An 18,344-nucleotide genomic window follows, 5' to 3' on the forward strand; every position below is an offset into this window, starting at 1 on the left:
AGAGAAAGAAGTCTGTAACGAATCCACAGGGATAATATCCTTACTGAAAATTATTCCAGGGTAAACATATGTGCAATACATCTCTAATACAGAGACTTAGCCTCTCCTTTACCAAGACTGTACTACGTGGCGAAGTAGTCACATCATTCTAGAGGTTCCCCAGTTTTCACGGAACAGTGCGGATCTAGATTGGAAAGTCGAAAAATATTCCGGAGGAAGGCATTGGCAAACCACCTCTGTATCTTGCCAAGAACATTCCATAAAATGAGAAAGTACGATATGTGCTGGATGGTAAGATACCCTGGCCTGAAGGCATCCAACATGCAACTGGGGAAGAACAGAGAGCTTCCACAAGTAGAACCAGTTGTTATGATGTGTCCAGGTCAAACTAGGAAGGGAGCTTGGTCGCGGATGTTGCTGATTGGAAAAGGGAGGCTCCCTATTTCACAAGAACACACAACATTGGAACCTGGAATGTTAGAAGTATGAACCAAGGTAAGCTGGAAATAATAAAGATAGAAATGAAGCACAAGAAGCTGGATATATTGGGAATAAGGGAACTTACATGGACAGAAATGGGCCATTTTCAGTCAGAGGGCATGGGGTATCACTCAGGACATGAGACGAGTCGTAAAAATGGAATATCTTTCTTACTGAGGAAAAAGATAGCTAGGTAATATATTAGGTATAATCCAGTGAGTGACAGAATCATTTCTCTTAGAGTCAGTGAACATCCAATGAATATGACCTTCATACAGGTTTATAGACCCACTTCAGAGGCAGCACAAGAAAAATTTTATGGCAAGTTACAAGAAGTATTAGATGCAACACCAAAACGAGATTTATGGCTATTAGAGATTGGAATGCGAAAGTGGGAGAAACCGAGAAACATGGAATAACATGTAGTTTTGATTTAGGAATTCGTTACACTGGAGGGAAGGGACTAGTTGCGTTTTGTGCAGAGAATTCTTTGTTTGTTGCTAAACCTGCTTTGAACAACAAAAATGGATATTATACACATGGATATCACCTGATGGACAATACAGGAATCAAATCGATTATAGATTTGGACAAAGAAGATGGAGAAGTGCAATTCAGTCTGTCAAGACTTTTCCAGGTGCAGACTGTGGATCAGACCATGAAATATTAGTGGCTACGATACATGTAATATTAGGAAAATTGAAAACAACACAAATATCAATCAGATATGATCTTGGAAACATACCGGCTGAATACAATATTAGTATTCAGAACATATTCAACAGGCTCAATTTATGTGAAAGAGAACCAGATGAACTATGGAAGAAATTAAAGATATAATTAAAAGAGAAGAAAAGAAGAATATTCGAACAATTTTTAGGAAAAAGAAGTCCAAACGGCTGTCAGAAGATGTCATCAAAACTGCTCAGTAAAGGCGGAAAATGAAGACTACAGGAAATTTGCAGGAAGTACGGCATTTGAATGCAGAGTTTCAACGACAAACCAAAGAGACAAGGCAAAATAATTTAACCAGAAATGCCAACAAATAGAAGACCAAAACAAGAAAGGGAAAATAAGAGATATTTTCAAAGCGATCAGGGAACTAACAGGGAAGTTCAGCAGGATTATACACAGGAGCCATTACCACTAGAGAGTGAAGTGAGGTGGGCTGCAACAGCTATCCACTAAGAAAGCACTAGGAGGGGATGGAATACCTATTAAGCTGCTTAAATTTTTAACATAAATTGTTTTATGTTAACAGCTCTATGTCAACGAATTTGGATCAAAACTACATGTCCTAGGGAATGGAAAAAATCAGTTATATACATTTATTGAAGAAAGGCGATGCAAGAGAGTGCGAAAATTACAATACTATAGCACTGATTTCTCATGCATGTAAAATCCTGCTTATGATTATTCAGAAAAGAATGGCACCATTCATGAAGAGAGAAATGCCAGATGAACTGATAGGATTTCAAAAAGGCAGAGGAACAAGAGATCAGATTTCCAATGTGAGATGGATAATAATAAAATAATAATAGAAAGAGCACAGGAATATCAAAAGAATGTCTATCTTTGTTTCCTTGACTATAGTAACGCTTTTGACTCTGTAGATCATGTGAAACTGTGGAATGTGTTAAGAACAATGGGAGTACCAGAGCATTTCATTATCCTTGTGAGGAATCTTTATTGTGAACAAGAAGCTTCTGTCCAAATAAATCTTGGAGAAACTGAGTATTTCACAATAGGTAAAGGGGGTGCGACAAGGAAGTATCTTATTTCCATACCTGTTTAACATGTAGAGCGAATACATTTTAAGAATGGCAGGGCTGGAGGAGTCTTCAGTCGGAATTAAAATTGGTGGAAGAAATATTAATAATTTGGGGTATGCAGATGATCCCACCTTGATAGCAGAAGGCAAAGAAGATTTGGAGGAACGTATTATGAAAGTTAAAGAAGAAAGTGCTAAATATGGTCTTAAACTTAACCTCAAAAAGATAAAAGTTATGGCAACATGTGAACTTAATGATTTTGAAGTAGATGGGGAGAAAATGGAAGTAGTTAACAATTTTGTGCTCCTAGGATCCCGAATTGATAAAGATGGGTATTGTACTGAAGAAGTTAGAAGATTATTACTCGGAAGGAAAGCAATGACAAATTTAAGCAAGATCTTAAAAGATAAAGATATTAGCCTCGCAACAAAAATCAGAATCGTGAAAGCAATGGTATTTCCTGTGATGCTGTATGGATGTTAAAGTTGGACCCTGAGAAAGAGTGAAAGAAGGAAGATAGATGCATTTGAATTATGGGTTTGGACACCATTACTAAGAACACCATGGACTGCAGAGCAAACCAATAAATCAGTGATAGACAGAATAATGCCAGATTGCTCCCTCGAAGCTATGATCATCAATCAAAAATTATCTTACTTGGGACATATTATGAGAGCAAATGGAGAAGAAGACTAAGAATTACATGGGTGGATGGAGCTGAAGAAGCAACTGGAATGGTATAGGTATAGATCCTAGGTGCAAGTTCTTCATATCAGTGTATTCACTTAGCATCAGAGCAGATTAATGGACTAATATGTATTAAAGGGTAAGGCTCTAAACAATGCCAACAAAAGCAACTCGAAAAGAAAATTTACGAACACAGTGATACCAAATCTCAAAAAATTGCAGAAACAATTATTAAAAATAAAAGTGAGAATTCATTGTGACACATTGTAGAAGAACAGAACTTTTTAGCTCACGAAATCACATGCCGTGTTTCTACAAGCCTTGCGGAAACGAGAGCTGCAGTCCAATTTGACTGAGTTTTTCAAGTATTATGCTGACATATTAAAACAATAAGTTCGTATATCCAGGGGAAGAAGTAATCATCTGAAATATCGAACACGCATGCACGCAACACAGACGTGTATGGGCGTGCTTCTTATCGCTTCTTTTCGTTAGCCTGAATTTGTGTGGCATCGAACAAGAAAACTGTATTGATCTGGCATTCTTTTAACAGTGAGTAATTTACTCTGTATTGTATAATCTTAAGCACATATTAATGCTTTTTGATTCTACCATTTTGGAGCGAATACAGCTGCTGAGACTGTATCCATTGTTCAGCTAACCTAAAAGACAACGTCCTTCTCACAGTTGGATTAACTGGGAAGGACAAAGATCACATGGAAGAGTCCTCTGATCAAGCCGTAAAACTGTATGGACATTTTCTTAAACTCTGTTCCTTAAAAGCTCAAATGGGAAATTATAGAATATTACAACTTTGATTATCACTAAGATGGCGGCAAGGAACGAATATCAGTTCGAAAAGCCCTTGATTTACGTTGCTAAAGTAAGCCAAAGGTAATTTAAGAAATGATTTAAATAAAGATATACTAATTGCAGTGAACAAACTAACGAAGGTATGAAAAAAAAATGAAAAACGAAACAAAACTATGAAAAGAGCTCTAGTCTACTACAACCAAACAGGTGTGGACTAATTTAGCTGAGCCAATTTATTCTATATTCATAAGGCATTCAAAATCATGCTTAAGACGAAGACGAATCTGAAAACAATCCTTGCTATAAATTAGTAGTAAAACCAATAAGTAGTAAAACTAAACAACTCCAAAAATATCATCAAAGAAAAAATTGACCCAATAAAAATTAAAATCGTATCACAAAAATGAAAAGTATTAATATCGGAGGAGTCTTAATTGAATCCAAAGAAAAGACCAACATATACTTGCTACATAACGAAATCTCCTAGGAAAGCAAAGACACGATAGTAGCAAATCCCAGTAAGAAATATCTTCCAAGAAGAATGCAACTGACTCAATACGTATGAAGAACGAACAATTCTTCAGTGAAGAGTTGTTGTTCACAAGAATTATTCTTCACTTCGTTCTTTGTTCATGAACGAAGTTACTGAAGTCGGTCCAATGATGAGATAAAATTTATGAAAAAGATATTAAAATGCTGTGGAGAATGTGCAGACTACATGACCGTTCTAAGGTGCTAACTGCAATAAGCTCGACCATCCTACATGAGAATGTAGGAGGAAAACTACCATCCTTTCTGCTTAATGAGTCCGAGATGAACTGTATAAACTGTCAAAATCATAACAAGCATGCTAAACCAAAAATGACTGCAAACATATGGCAAGAAGTAAAGAGTGCCCGATATACAACTGTTGCAGACTACTCAAATTTCAAAACACAGATTATGGAAATCAATAACAGAGCTAACAGAAACAGCACTACTTCCCTGGCATGCCTTCAAATAAATCTTAAACGCTCTACCAAGGCAGTAAATAACTTAACAGAACTCATAAACAGACGAAATATAGGATTATCATGAATACAAGAACCTTAAGACATCAACAACAAAATATGTTTTAACAACTAATTATGAAATATTTTCTGAAGGATTAGAAGGAAAGAAAGAATGCTGCAATGCTCGTGATTAAACCCTGAAGTTCAGGCAATATTAATTTTTCAGTACAACAACAAGGACTCGGTAATTATTGAAATTACATCCCACGGAATATCGCAACTTTTGCTGCGAGAATGTATCTACACTATGATAATGACATAAAATAGACGAAGAAAAAATGGACATCTGGAATTTTACCATCAATCATGGGCTAATTCTAGGGATAAATAGCAACGTCTATTCTGTTTTATAATTTAATGACAGCACAAACAATATAATTATAAAACATCAAAATTTTAGCATCAAATTTCCTGCACATAATAAATGACGAAAGTAAAGCCTCATCGTTTGAAATAGCGGAAGAGACTTCATTGATCTGACAATATCAAACAACGCTATTTACCCGGAGTTTCTGAATGGAAATGCGAGTAAGAAGAAAGTCGTTGTAGGTAATATTAAGCTTCACCATCAGTAACAAAAATTTAAACGGAATACGCGAGACAAACTACTGCAGTAACTTTAGTAGTGCACTAAGAAAACCAATCTAGATTCATTTATAAAAGCATTGAAGAGAGAATATGCGTGACTCATTTCAGAGCATCACTTGACTGTCGGTAGTGAACAACAGTTTAGCCTGGACAAGAGCTCAGTCATCTTAGCCATCTGGGCATCAGCACAAGCCGATATAGACTTCCTTGCTTCCGCGCTTTCATCAGGTCTGAAAAAGTCCTGTGACCTAACAGAAAATAAATACCTTGGTGGAATGACGAACTTAAGAAAGCCTTAAGAAAACGTGTAAATGAATTCTATCAAAAAACCAAATGCAGCTAAAATTAGAAACGCAAAAACGAAATCATGGAAAATATTTTGTACAGTTTCAACCGTATCTAATCCTTGGAACGGTATATATAAATTAGTAGTAAGCAGGAATAAAGAAACACCGGTATTATTACGAAAACCGATGACTCTTACACTCTTGCACTTAGCAGAAATTGCAGCTGTTAGGATAAGCAAGTGGATTCCTCATTACAACGAATCAACAGATGAAGAAATTCGCAAAAAAAGAATGGAAATAGACATTCGCACTCCTACTTTCTCCTATTTTCCTACTTTCTCCTATTACTCCTACTTTCATTATGTGTAATGAAATCGAGTCAACATTAAGATCCATTGATCTTAATAATCCAAGAAAAACGCCCTAGAGAAGATGGAATAACTAGCTGCATACGCCTAAGAGCGTTTGTCAAATTCCCCGAATTCATAACCACAGATTACAGCGAATGCCTCAAGAAAAAGCGATTTCCTTCATTACAGAAACGCTCTAAAATTCTACTCATAATCAAATCAGGAAAGGAAACACCCAATGAAATTAGCAAATACTGGCCAATTAGTCTCAAAAATACCGCTTTTGCGGTAGTAAAAGAAACTTTTGATAAACCAATAATGCACTTCGTCTATTCAAGAGACCTATTAAGCAGCAATCAATACGCATTCAGACCTCGATAAAGCACAGTACACGCAATTATGGAAGTTAAAGAGTTCACAGAAGACAGTCTACAACAACAACAACAAAAAAAAAGACGTACCATTGATCTCACTCAATGCACTAGGAGCCTCCAATGCTGCGTGGTGGCCAGCCATAATTACTCAATTAAAATATTTCAAAATTAAGATATTTACCTCTTACAAAAAATTCTACAGTCAGGCGAGCAACAATTCCATTGAAAACCGCAGCTGTAGAAAGAAATCAAACGAGGCTGCCCGCAAGGTTCCTGTTGTGGATCAGGTTTCTGGAACATCCAGTACGACTCTTCCTTTCATTACAGAAACGAAAGGCATACCTTTCGCCGATGATGCGATGATAACGATTCAGGGAAGCGACGTTCTTACAGTTAGAAGCAACGACCAATGTAGAACTCTTTAAAATTGCGGAATACGTGCTTAAGATGAAAGTTACCTTCAATAGCACCGAGTTCAAAGTGCTGCACATCTTACGAAAAAAAAAAAAAAATCGAAACAACCTGCAACGATCTTCCCGTTGCAGGTTGGTCACTTCGAACCCGGATAGTGAGTTAAAATACCTGGGAGTAAAAACAGACAACGCATTTAATTTCAACAAGCACATTTCTTATGTTTTCGAAAAAAGTTTACAAATTGTAAACCAGCGAAGTCGGCAATGATAAATTGGAGGTTAGGTCAACGAACGCTGAAGAAACGATATAAACCAGAGTGCCATCGATATATTATGCTGCACCGTTTGGAAAAATGCACCAAAATCTATGAAAAACCAATAAAAGCTAAACAGAGTTCAACACCTCATAGCCATACGAATAATTAAAGGATCTTTCAAGGCAGCTTGCAGTATTGCTGATCTACCACCCATCTGATTGAAAATGTAAGAATTCGGTCATCTTTGAAGTCATTTCCAGAAGATGTAACGGAAAAACTAATACAGAATGAATAAGCGTAAGCTTGTGGGAAGAAGAATCAAAAACGGATCAACAACAAAAGAATTCTTTCCAAGTATCAGAAGCAGATTGACTCCGGCTGAAAAAACGCCATCTCGCAAGGTTTAACTACGTTCTTACGTGACATGGAAAATTAAGACACTACCTAAACGGATTCCATATACACCTGTTGTCCACATTGTCGATCACGATCAATAAATGTAGATCTGTCACATACTGGACTCCATCCTGATGCCCTAATGCAATACATCGGGAGACTAGTCGCCAGTACGGAAGCAGAGACTTATCGAAAAGTATTACTCAGAATTATTTAATTTTGCCAAAAAGATCAACTTCCAGTCTTTATAATGTAACATAAATTACTGATAATGCTTGGAATATACACTGTTAATATATGTAGATATAAAAATAAAAATGTAAATATGGATGTATATTTTAAATATAGATTAAACATATAAATGCAAATATGAATATCGAAAGAAATATGTAAACGTAAATTTACTATAAATGGTAATTAGTTATTTGGAAACTACACGTAATATATGCATTGCATGCAATGCATATTATTATCTATGTAGGATAATAATATGCATTGCATGCAATGCATATTATTATCTATGTAGGATAATATATGGTTAGTTACTATTATTGGTAGAAAAACAGAACACACACGCACGCATGCACGCACGCACGCACGCACACGCACGCACACACACACACGCACGCACGCACGCACGCACGCACGCACGCACGCACGCACGCACACACACACACACACACACACACACACACACACACACACACACACACACACACACACACACACACACACACACACACACACACACACACACACACACACACACACACACACACACACACACACAGGTGAATATTTAATACTAAATAACGACTGTTATGAACTCTTGTTATGAAATGTGTCTCTGGATTTTTACCACAAGTTAATTAGCCGATGAATAAATCTAAAGTGACAATTCAACTTGTGCACTGTTGGAAGTTCCTCTCCAGCGAAGTTTGTCTTTCATTTTGAGAGATGCTGGCGATGAAAAGCGAAATGAAAGACGATTCGTTCCAGGAAACGCCGTTCTCTTTAATGCTTCAACAGAATTCGTTATCGGATACCATTCAGTATCATTCAGTCGACATTACGATAACAGGTCAATAAGGTCCTACACCTTACCGCTTTGTCCAGAACGTTTTAAGCCACAGTATTGAAATACAGTTCCCGTCTTTGTTGCTTACAAGTTATTCACTTGTTTCTACGCGACCATCAGTTATGTTTACAGCACGAATGCATCGGCAATCGTTTGCGGTCCGTCCCACATCGATATACTTAGACAGACCATAATACCCCTCTGTCCATCTTGCCTAAAATCAATCATCGAGCATGATGAGAAGGCACAGCGTTTAGCTCAACGAAGTGTCTTCTAAATGGTCTTTTGCGAGGCGGCCATCCCCCTCCTTTCATGGAGAGATGTCGCCTTGAGGCGCTAGTCAATAAACGAGTTTTATAGTCTTGCGGCACGCAATTTGCGACAAATAGAAGAAACTACAACCTTTTTTGAAAGTGAAGCGATATTGGGTTCACGGAGACGTTTCAGTAACATAATGACCACGATCACCTGCATGTTAATGTATTCAGTGGAGGCACATTGAATGAGGTAAGCCATGCTTTTTGGCAGCAGATCTCTGTTGTGTTTCTGCCTCATTATGCAACTTTTTTTTAAATTGCAATCTATGCGAAACATTCCAAGTTGAATCGCTCAGGATTCTGCAATTCATTATAGGAAAATTCTTCATTATATTTTACACACACAGATTATGTGTGTGTGTGTGTGTGTGTGTGTGTGTGTGTGTGTGTGTGTGTGTGTGTGTGTGTGTGTGCAATTAAGACGTATAAAGAGAGAACTCGTTTAGCGCTAACTTTTTGGGAATCGGCAGGCGCCATTGTCCATCGCTCGTCATCTTGAGAATTGATGTCAGATCTAACATGTGATTTATTGAGTGATGCTGCCACCGTCTTGTGTTATAACCCTAAGCTCGTATTAGTCTGTGAGAGGGTCTCAGATCTATGATGCAGCCTGTGGATTTTGCCAGTACTGAAGAAAGCACATGTGACATTTTCTTTCTTCAGTCAGAGTTTTACGGTCGATGTTTTTAAATTCGAAATTAATTAAAATCCCCTGGTCGAAAATATTGCCGTAGAGAGAGATGTCCTCTAGTTGGCAACTAGAATAAAGCCTATAGAGGTTTTGCATTAGGGAAATACCACAAGACTAAATGAATTCAGCATTCTTTTAATAACTAGTATTAAAACCTTCAAATGAATTAAACTTGCAGACAGTCAGTTAATTGTAGCCTTTGTTATTATCAAAGTTTGATAATAACAAAGATTATTATCAAGGTTCCTTTCACCGTGCAGTGAGACAAAGCCCATAATAGTTTAAACGCATTAATGCTGTATTTTCATGCCGAATATGCTGATTTTTATATATATATATTTATTTATTTTAGGTTGGACATGAACATTTGGACAGCAGCAAACTTCCATTCTTTTCTCTTGGGATTCGTGCAGAATGCATTAAACAATCCGGGACTTATCGTAATAAAGAACTCTGATTTAGGTAAGAAATTTATTTTCAACCCGTTCAAATGTATTTGTCACCTCACTTTATATTCGGTCCGTTCAAATAAAGTGCGGTTGTGATTTTCCCAGTGAAGTGCGCTCCGTTTGTGTTTTCCATTTTGCTAACAACAACAAGAATGGATTTTAGATTTTTAAATTTCGTTTCCACATTCCATCGCTTTTATTTCGAATATATACCTGAAATTAAATATATATATTTAATTGTAGCAATACGCCGTGTTATTTAAATAATAGGTTATTCAAATTTATGTTTAGACATTTTTACGTTTCGAGATTTTTTATATTTTTATTTTAAATCTCTGAAATATCTAAAATCACCCACTTGTAAGTTCTGTAATATTTTCGATTTATTTTGTATTTTCATCTTTATCTTATTTTTCATATCAATCCAAACACACTTTAGGTTGCAATATTTTTGCGCTCTTCAGGGGCAAGTCACCCTCATTCCTAGTTTACTACTTATTTTCTTTTATTTTCAAAATCCACGCTCTTAAGACGCTTCCATTGCCCCTGACCTCTTTCCGTAATTCCTTTTCATGTCTCAATGGAAGTGGGGCACATTTTCAGCCTTACGTTTTCGAAATCGGTTAAGCTTTCTGACCTTCCTCTTCCACTTGAGTGCTGCCGATGTATTCGACGGGCAACAAGATGATAGGAGTAGCCTGCTGCTATTCCAGGTTCCTAAATCGCAACTCAACTAGTGTGTTAAGAATGCAGTGGTATATGTTCTACTTTATTTGTTTAAAGTTCCGGGTTCTAAAAACCAGACAGTTTTTTATTTATTTTTTATTTTTGTGAGGAAACTTATTTAGCTGAGCCAAACATAGACTAACTCGTGAATTGGCCTTAAAAGTGCACACAAAGTTCCTCTTGTCAACAGAGAGAATCGAAGCTCTCTCTTCTTAGAGATCAAATTCGTGGAAAATTCCACAAACATCTTTCTTATTGTAAAATCAAATGTTTCTGGAGTTACTGCGCCACTTCGTAATAAACTCAACCATTCAACTCAACTTTCACCCGAAATCTGGGTGCATTGTTTTCATTCTGGGATTATCTTTAGCCAGTTTGGGCGCTTTATTTGGCGCTAGTTTCAGTCCTGTCTCATTGAAAACTGAAATTATTGGCCAATGCATGGCTTCGTCGCCACCACGCTAAATCAGCGAATCTGCCTTTCACTACTTTTCAGGATTTAAAAAAAGTTTCATTCTTGAATTTAATACCAACGCCTTCAAGTTTTTGGAATTTCCTTCAGCAATTATGACCATTTCAGCACTACTTTTTACTTCTTAAAGTACATTTTGACCATCAATTATAGATAATTAATAAATATTCATTTACTGTGAAAAATGCGGTTTTCAGAATAAACTTTTTCTTATCTTAATTTTTGCATTGGAATTAAATCTTAAAATGACTTCATTAGCAGAACAAATGATTTGGAGCAGATTGTTCATTTAACATACGTATAGCAGTTCAACAGTTTAAAAAATATTGTACAAATATATAATATTTTGCCATTTGTTTATTTATTTTTTATATATCTTTCACTTTAAGTGATAAAATATGACAAAATAATTGAAGTTCGTAGCCCTTGAGGTTTCAGTTTTTGCGTACTTGGCAGAAACATTGCATTCATAGTTTTTCATTGTAGCTGATTGAAGGAAGGATGAAGTGAGATTAACAGATTTTTCGGTTTGCAGCTTCCATGCAGGACGTCATTTCCATACTTCACAGCAACTGTATCAAGACGATGCTGACCTCTGCTGCGATGCCATCGAAGAGGTTCCTCCGCAAAGTTTCGGACGACTTTAAATATCTGCACGTGTTTCATTTTCTGGAGGACTTTTCTGGTGGCTCCAAAATGTTTAATCACGTAAGAGAGTTATTTTTGTCTCTTGTCTTAATTCCTATAGAAATGAACCGAGTATAAATTTGAGTGACAGCACGCTCTGGTTTATTTGCACAGATGTAATACACCTGTTTAATTAATTGCTGAATGCGCTTTAACTAAACTTCAGACATTAAAAAAATGAATGCTTACGAGGAAAAATTCTGAATTACCCACTGAATAAATCTAGTTTTTTTTTTTTTCTTTAAATCGCCTTGCTTCGAGTGGTTGAAGTACGCTTTCATCTCAGATACCACTGCCTGCAAGTTGTTACTCAAATCTATTTGTATTAAATTTGAACAATAAATTCCTCTTCGTTGGAGTTCATAATATCATGAAGTCTGTACAATTAAGTGTGGGGATGGTGTTGCCATACTGGAGGAAGCATAAAACTGGACCTCTTGCTTAAGCGGTCCAAGAGATAAAAGAATGGAAAATATTATTAAGTGAGGATTTTATAAGGAGACATTGCCTAGGAGGAAGAAAGAGCTGATAATATAACAGAAGTCAGTTCTAGATCAACTTCGTGATAACAATCTGAAGTAACATGAGTGTCAGCTTTCTGGACGGAATCTTGGAATTCAAAATAACAGAGAATGAGTGAAGCACCGTGTAAATTGCTAGGAACCACTCTTTGATAGCTGGAAGATATAATATGAAAATTGGAAACAGCACCGGTGGAATTTCAAAAAAGTTAACTTCGAGTTTATGATAAGGGAATGAAGAAATATTAAGTCAATAATACCGAACCATTTTGCGCAACTGAGTTGACGCTTAGAAGTAAATTTCACGTTAAATCTGAAAGTCGGCTGGAGGAATAATGAACTTCTAAGAAAATGAGGAAAAGCTACGAAATACTGCTTAGGAGGTGTGATTCACCTAATAATGAAATTAGAGAGAATGAAAGTGTTAACAATCCATCTGGAGAATGATAGGGTTCACTGAATGTGCATGAAGATTGATCGCAAACTTTTGATTAGTTTCCATAAACTGCTGAGATTGCGATGCGCATCTTCTGATTGGAAAACAAAAAAAAAATACACGGTGAGTGTAAGTAATGGAAAATTAATTTGGAATTGAGTCCCGGGTATCCATTCGAGGAATCACTTGTTGAGCCCGTCACAATCATTCCCGGCTAAGGGAATGATTGTGAATCATGTGATTTATTTTTGGATTTTAGCAATGCCTTCAAAAATCTTTCCTCTAAGAGCTTTCTGATCAACTAATGACAGACATGCATAAAAAATTACTTGAGTCACGTGTGTGCACGGGACGCTCTGCAAACAATCTGGTGGTCAGAAGCGCACATCGGGGTTTCGGTGTCAGGCCGTTTTTGTTAAAATAATTATAAAAGATCTGGATGTACATTTTAAAAGTAGAAATTGTTTTATTTCATTTTGTTATTTTTTTACATTTTGCACATAACGCGAAGTTGATTATGACCTACAGGATGATTTTAGAAGCCCGGAAAAGTGAACAGGGAAGAAGTGGAGTTTAAAAGTTAATATGAATGAATAAAAGTAGATGCGATTCTGAAAGTAGGGAGTCGTGTTGCATGAAGTAAGTTGTGTGGACAGAATTTTGAGAGAGCTAATGGTAATACGTAAGATTCTATGTTTTAGCAGTTCTGTAGAAAATTTTCGGTATTAAGACTACATGTTTATAGACATATAACGAGTTTAATAAAATGAACAATATAACCCTTTAACTTTCTTAAGTCGTCAGACTTAAGAAACTTATAAGGTTATATTGTTGATTTTATTAAACCCTTCACAGTGTATAAAACACGTGGTCTGAATACTGAAAATCTTCTACAGAATTATTGGAATATTCTTAATAGTTAAAGTTCAGAATAATATTGATTAAAAAAGCTTAAAGTCATCAGATTGGAGGATTAATTAAAATTATTCACATTTTTATTTTTTAAGATTGTTATGTAAACTTGGATTACTAAAATATTGGATTTGGGATGATACAGTAATTTTCTCATTCATATTATCACGGATGTCAAGTTTTGTCGTCGTTGCGGTTATAGAGATTACGGCCGAATCAACGGAGGCAGTGCGTATTGTGTCTGTTAATTACCTGTCTTCTAACAAATTAGCATGCTGCGCGGACGGACATCCCTGCATCCACAGTATGAGACCTACTAACTCGCCTTCAGTTGAAAAATCTTCATACAGGTTCTTCGTTTCATAGAGGTGATTCGAACGAAGGTCTTTCCAGGTGAAGGATCAGTCAACTGAGCTACAAGGGAAATGTCAAAAGAGAATCGCAGAATTCTCTTAGGAATCAAAACATCATGTATAGGTCGTTTTTTTTTTTTTTTTACTGCTAAGTTGAAATTATTATTAGTAGTAGTAGCACTGCATTCAATTAACAGAGTTAACTGTCAAATAGCAAGAAGAAACAAGGAATAGAATAATGAAATCTTTGACTGGCAAATGCTTCCAATTCTGGCCTTATCCAAAGACCGAGGAATTGACTAGATAGCGTCGAAAATTGTGAAAAGTCCCTAAAAGTGCAGTTTTCTAGAGTTGAGATGCTGTTATATCTGGGAGGCTCAACTTTTCCAGATGTTTCATAAATGTTGTTGGTATTGTCCCAGCTCTCATATGACAATTGCAATTGTTGTTGCTTTCTTGCTCCAAAGTCGTTGAATTTCAATCTCCAGATCCTATACTTGGTCGCATTTTCATGCACTGTTATTTCTACGTTGCTATTTCCTGGTGTTGCCACATCAGTAAGTCGCACATGTTGTTGTTCGACTACAGTGATGTCTGGCTAAATGTAAAGGTCTCATAATATCTTCGCATTTTCAAAAATTTTTCCAACTGTGTGTTTTCAATGGATTTTGCAAGTTGGGAAACCATATTTCCTGCGCAAGCTCCAATGTGCAGCTTTTTCTACCCTAACATTCTTTTGTTAATAGTATGTATGGAAATTCTTGCTGCAAGCTCTAATTAGATAGTCCACACTCTCTCTCTCTCTCTCTCTCTCTCTCTCTCTCTCTCTCTTTCTCTCTCTTTCTCCCTACATAGCCGGCATTTGCTATTGTTACAGATCTTTTCAATATTCCCTCTTATTGCAGTGGTTTGCAGTGCATGATCCTAAGAAGCTAGTATCAGACCTTCTGTCTCTATCTTGAACCTGACCTGCTTAAGCCATCCAAGTTAAGCGACTGTCAACGTTCCCTTGAATACCTTTCAAATGTAGACCATGGAACGCTTTATTTTTGAAACCTTCTTACCTTTTTGCCAATTCAGATTCTACCCACGAATCTGAGAATAGTCTGTCAGGTAGCGTCATAAAATATGAACTGCTCCAAGTAATGCTCTTTTTTGTAGATCATATGGGGCCAGTAGTATAGGTGGCACTTCCGACAAGATCAAGATCAAGATAAGATAAGGAATTGTGACGTGAATGTTTGTTCAGATGATGACGTCATGACGTTATTCTTTTGAATGGAAAGGAAGCTATATTAGTGGATAAGGATTCGTTTCGTGATTGGTAGGAAACCTTTTAACCAGATCAAGATCAAGATAAGATAAGGAATCGTGACGTGGATGCGTGTTGTTATCAGATGAAAATAAGTGACATAATTTGTTAGTTGTAAATAAGTGATGTAATTGTTAGTTGTAAATAAGTGACATATGGAATTGAATGGAAAAGGAATATATATTAGTGGATAAGGATTCGTGTCATGATTGGTGGGAAACTTTTAACCAGATGAAGATCAAGATAAGATAAGGAATCATGACGTGGATGTGTGTTGTTTTCAGATGAATATAGAGTTTGGAATATTTGGAAATTTCGGGGACAAATATGTCACTGTGATATCACATGGTGTTTTGGCTTGCTTATGGAATTGTGGGTGATGTTTTTGAGATAAGATATCTTGGAATTTTCAGAGAGTGAAAACATCCGTCATTGTCGTCAAGTTTTGTGTTGGTTGCCTATACATGACAGTACTAATTTTCCAATACAGTTTGGGGTATTTCTTTCCTGTTAAAAGACTATGGGAATTCTTAGAGTATAGTAGAGTGTAATGGCGGCAGCGTTTAAGCTTTTCCGAATAATTTAATTATATGCTGGTGTCCCTCAAACACACACTTTTTTTTCCATAGCTCATACATATTTTATTCTATATTCATTTTCTAAAGAGTATGAGAATTCTTAGAGTAGAGTCATGATGGCGGCAGCGTTTAGGCTTTTCTGAATAATTTAATTATATGGTGGTGTCCACACACACACACACACACACACACAAACATTAGGCAAGAAATATCACTAATATGTGTGGTGGACACCGCCATATAATTAAATAACAAAACTATTCAGTATTAGAATTGCGCTTACCAAAACATACGAGCAGTGTTCTTGAAATTACAAATATCACTTGTTATGTTTAAGTTTTTAAAAAAAGATTGACTTACATTTCTTTCCGCAATGGGACATATTGGAACTATCTAGGTTTTCTGAATATTCCAATTGTTGATTTTTAACATATATTCACAGCACAAAACATAAACATAAGGTCTGAAAATGCAGTTGACTCTTTTTTTCCATATAATTACTGTACGTATCGTTCATGTTTTTCGCACCTTGTCTCATACTATGTTTTCCCACGGGTTCTGTCCAAATGACATTTCTAATGATAATTTAAATTACTTAAAGTCTTTCCAGAATGGCTCTTCTAAATGCCAATATTCCAAAAAATATATTCCAAAATAGTTGAATTTTATATCCACAACACAACACGCACTCACACATGATTTGAAAGAACAATATTTCTGTAAATAACCAGAAAATCTAGTTGACTACATCCAGGGCCCGTGGAAGCGGGCATGTAGAGCATGCTGGATACGGGCGCCGCTACGATGGGGCGCCGCCGCCAGGGAGCGGTTCATAAGTTAATTTTTAAGAAACAAAATTTTTATCATAAAAATAAAAAAATTCTTAGAATGATCAATATTAAAATAAATAAGGTTTAGATGTGGTTGACCACGAAACTAACACATTGCTAGTCTCTGTAAATTTAGAAATCCAGGTGAATGGGGAAATATTAATGAAAAATTACGAGCTGTTTTAATTGAAATGGGGCCTGTTCAAAAGAAAAATATAATATATCCCAGATATGCATATGCTCGTAAATTTGGCAACACGATATAACAGATAAATGAAAAATGGGAGCTCGTGCCAAGAAAATGACTCATTTATTCCGAAACTTTAAATTCTGTTTTTTGCTTTTGTTACAAACTTGTCGCATCTACTAAATCAACTGAATCACCTACTGAGTCTTGTAGAAGGTTATAACGATTGGAGAAATGTAAGTACAACTTTACCTAGGCAAGAGACTAGATTAACTCACATGATAATTTTCTTTAAATGGAAGGAACTTGATAAAAATGTAAAAAACAAAACTACTATTGATTTTCAGACTCAGAGCATGTGTGAAATGGAAAAGAAACATTGGACGAGTGTTTTAGGCGCTTGATTGAAATTATAAAATTCCTTGGTAGCCGAAATTTAGCTTTTCGCTGATCATCTGATAAATTATATGAAAGAAATAACGGCAATTTTTTAAAATTAGTCAAACTGTTTGCTATGTTTGATACCGTTATGGAAACTCATGTTGAAAGGGCCATACAACGAATACAATATGGTTCACTATTTGAGTAAAGACAGCCAAAATGAAATATTGGAAACTTTAAGTAACGCAATCAGGGATACAATTTTATTATCAATTCGAAAATCTAAATAGTATTCCATAATTTTAGACTGCACACCTGATGCAAGTAAAACAGAACAAATGACCATTATTATTCGCATTGTTTCCTGTGACAATGGAATTGTCAAGATCAGGGAAAACGTTTTAGGTTTTGCAGATATATCAGATTCGAACGGACGTGATTTATGCACAACAATAATGGAACAACTGGAAAAATGTAACATATCCATTGAAGACATGTGAGCTCAAGGGTATGAAAATGGGGCAAATATGAAAGGGAAAAAATATGGGCACCAAAATTTGCTTTTGAACAACAATCCTCGACCGTTTTACGTGCCATGTGCTACTCATACTCTAAATTTAATCATTAACGATGCAGCCAAAGTGAATGCAGATACAATTACTTTCTTTGCAATTATTCAAGAAATATAAAATTTCTCTGCATTCTCTCACAAACCTTGGGCAATCCTTTGAAGTTCATAAAAAATTTAACATTGAAATAGCCATCAGAAACGCGATGGGAAAGTAAAATTAATGCAGTCCGCCCTCTACGATATCTGTTAGGAGAAATTTATGATGCACTTTTTGAAATTTTAAATAATCAAAATTTTAATACAGAAACTCAGCATGAAGCACAAACATTATGTGTTAAAATAAAGGACTACAAATTTATTTGCTCTCTTATAAC

Source organism: Typopeltis vanoorti, chromosome 21 (genome assembly GCF_054136105.1).
Source record: "Typopeltis vanoorti isolate ZY-2024b chromosome 21, IOZ_Tvanoo_1.0, whole genome shotgun sequence".
NCBI lineage: Eukaryota > Metazoa > Arthropoda > Arachnida > Uropygi > Thelyphonidae > Typopeltis > Typopeltis vanoorti.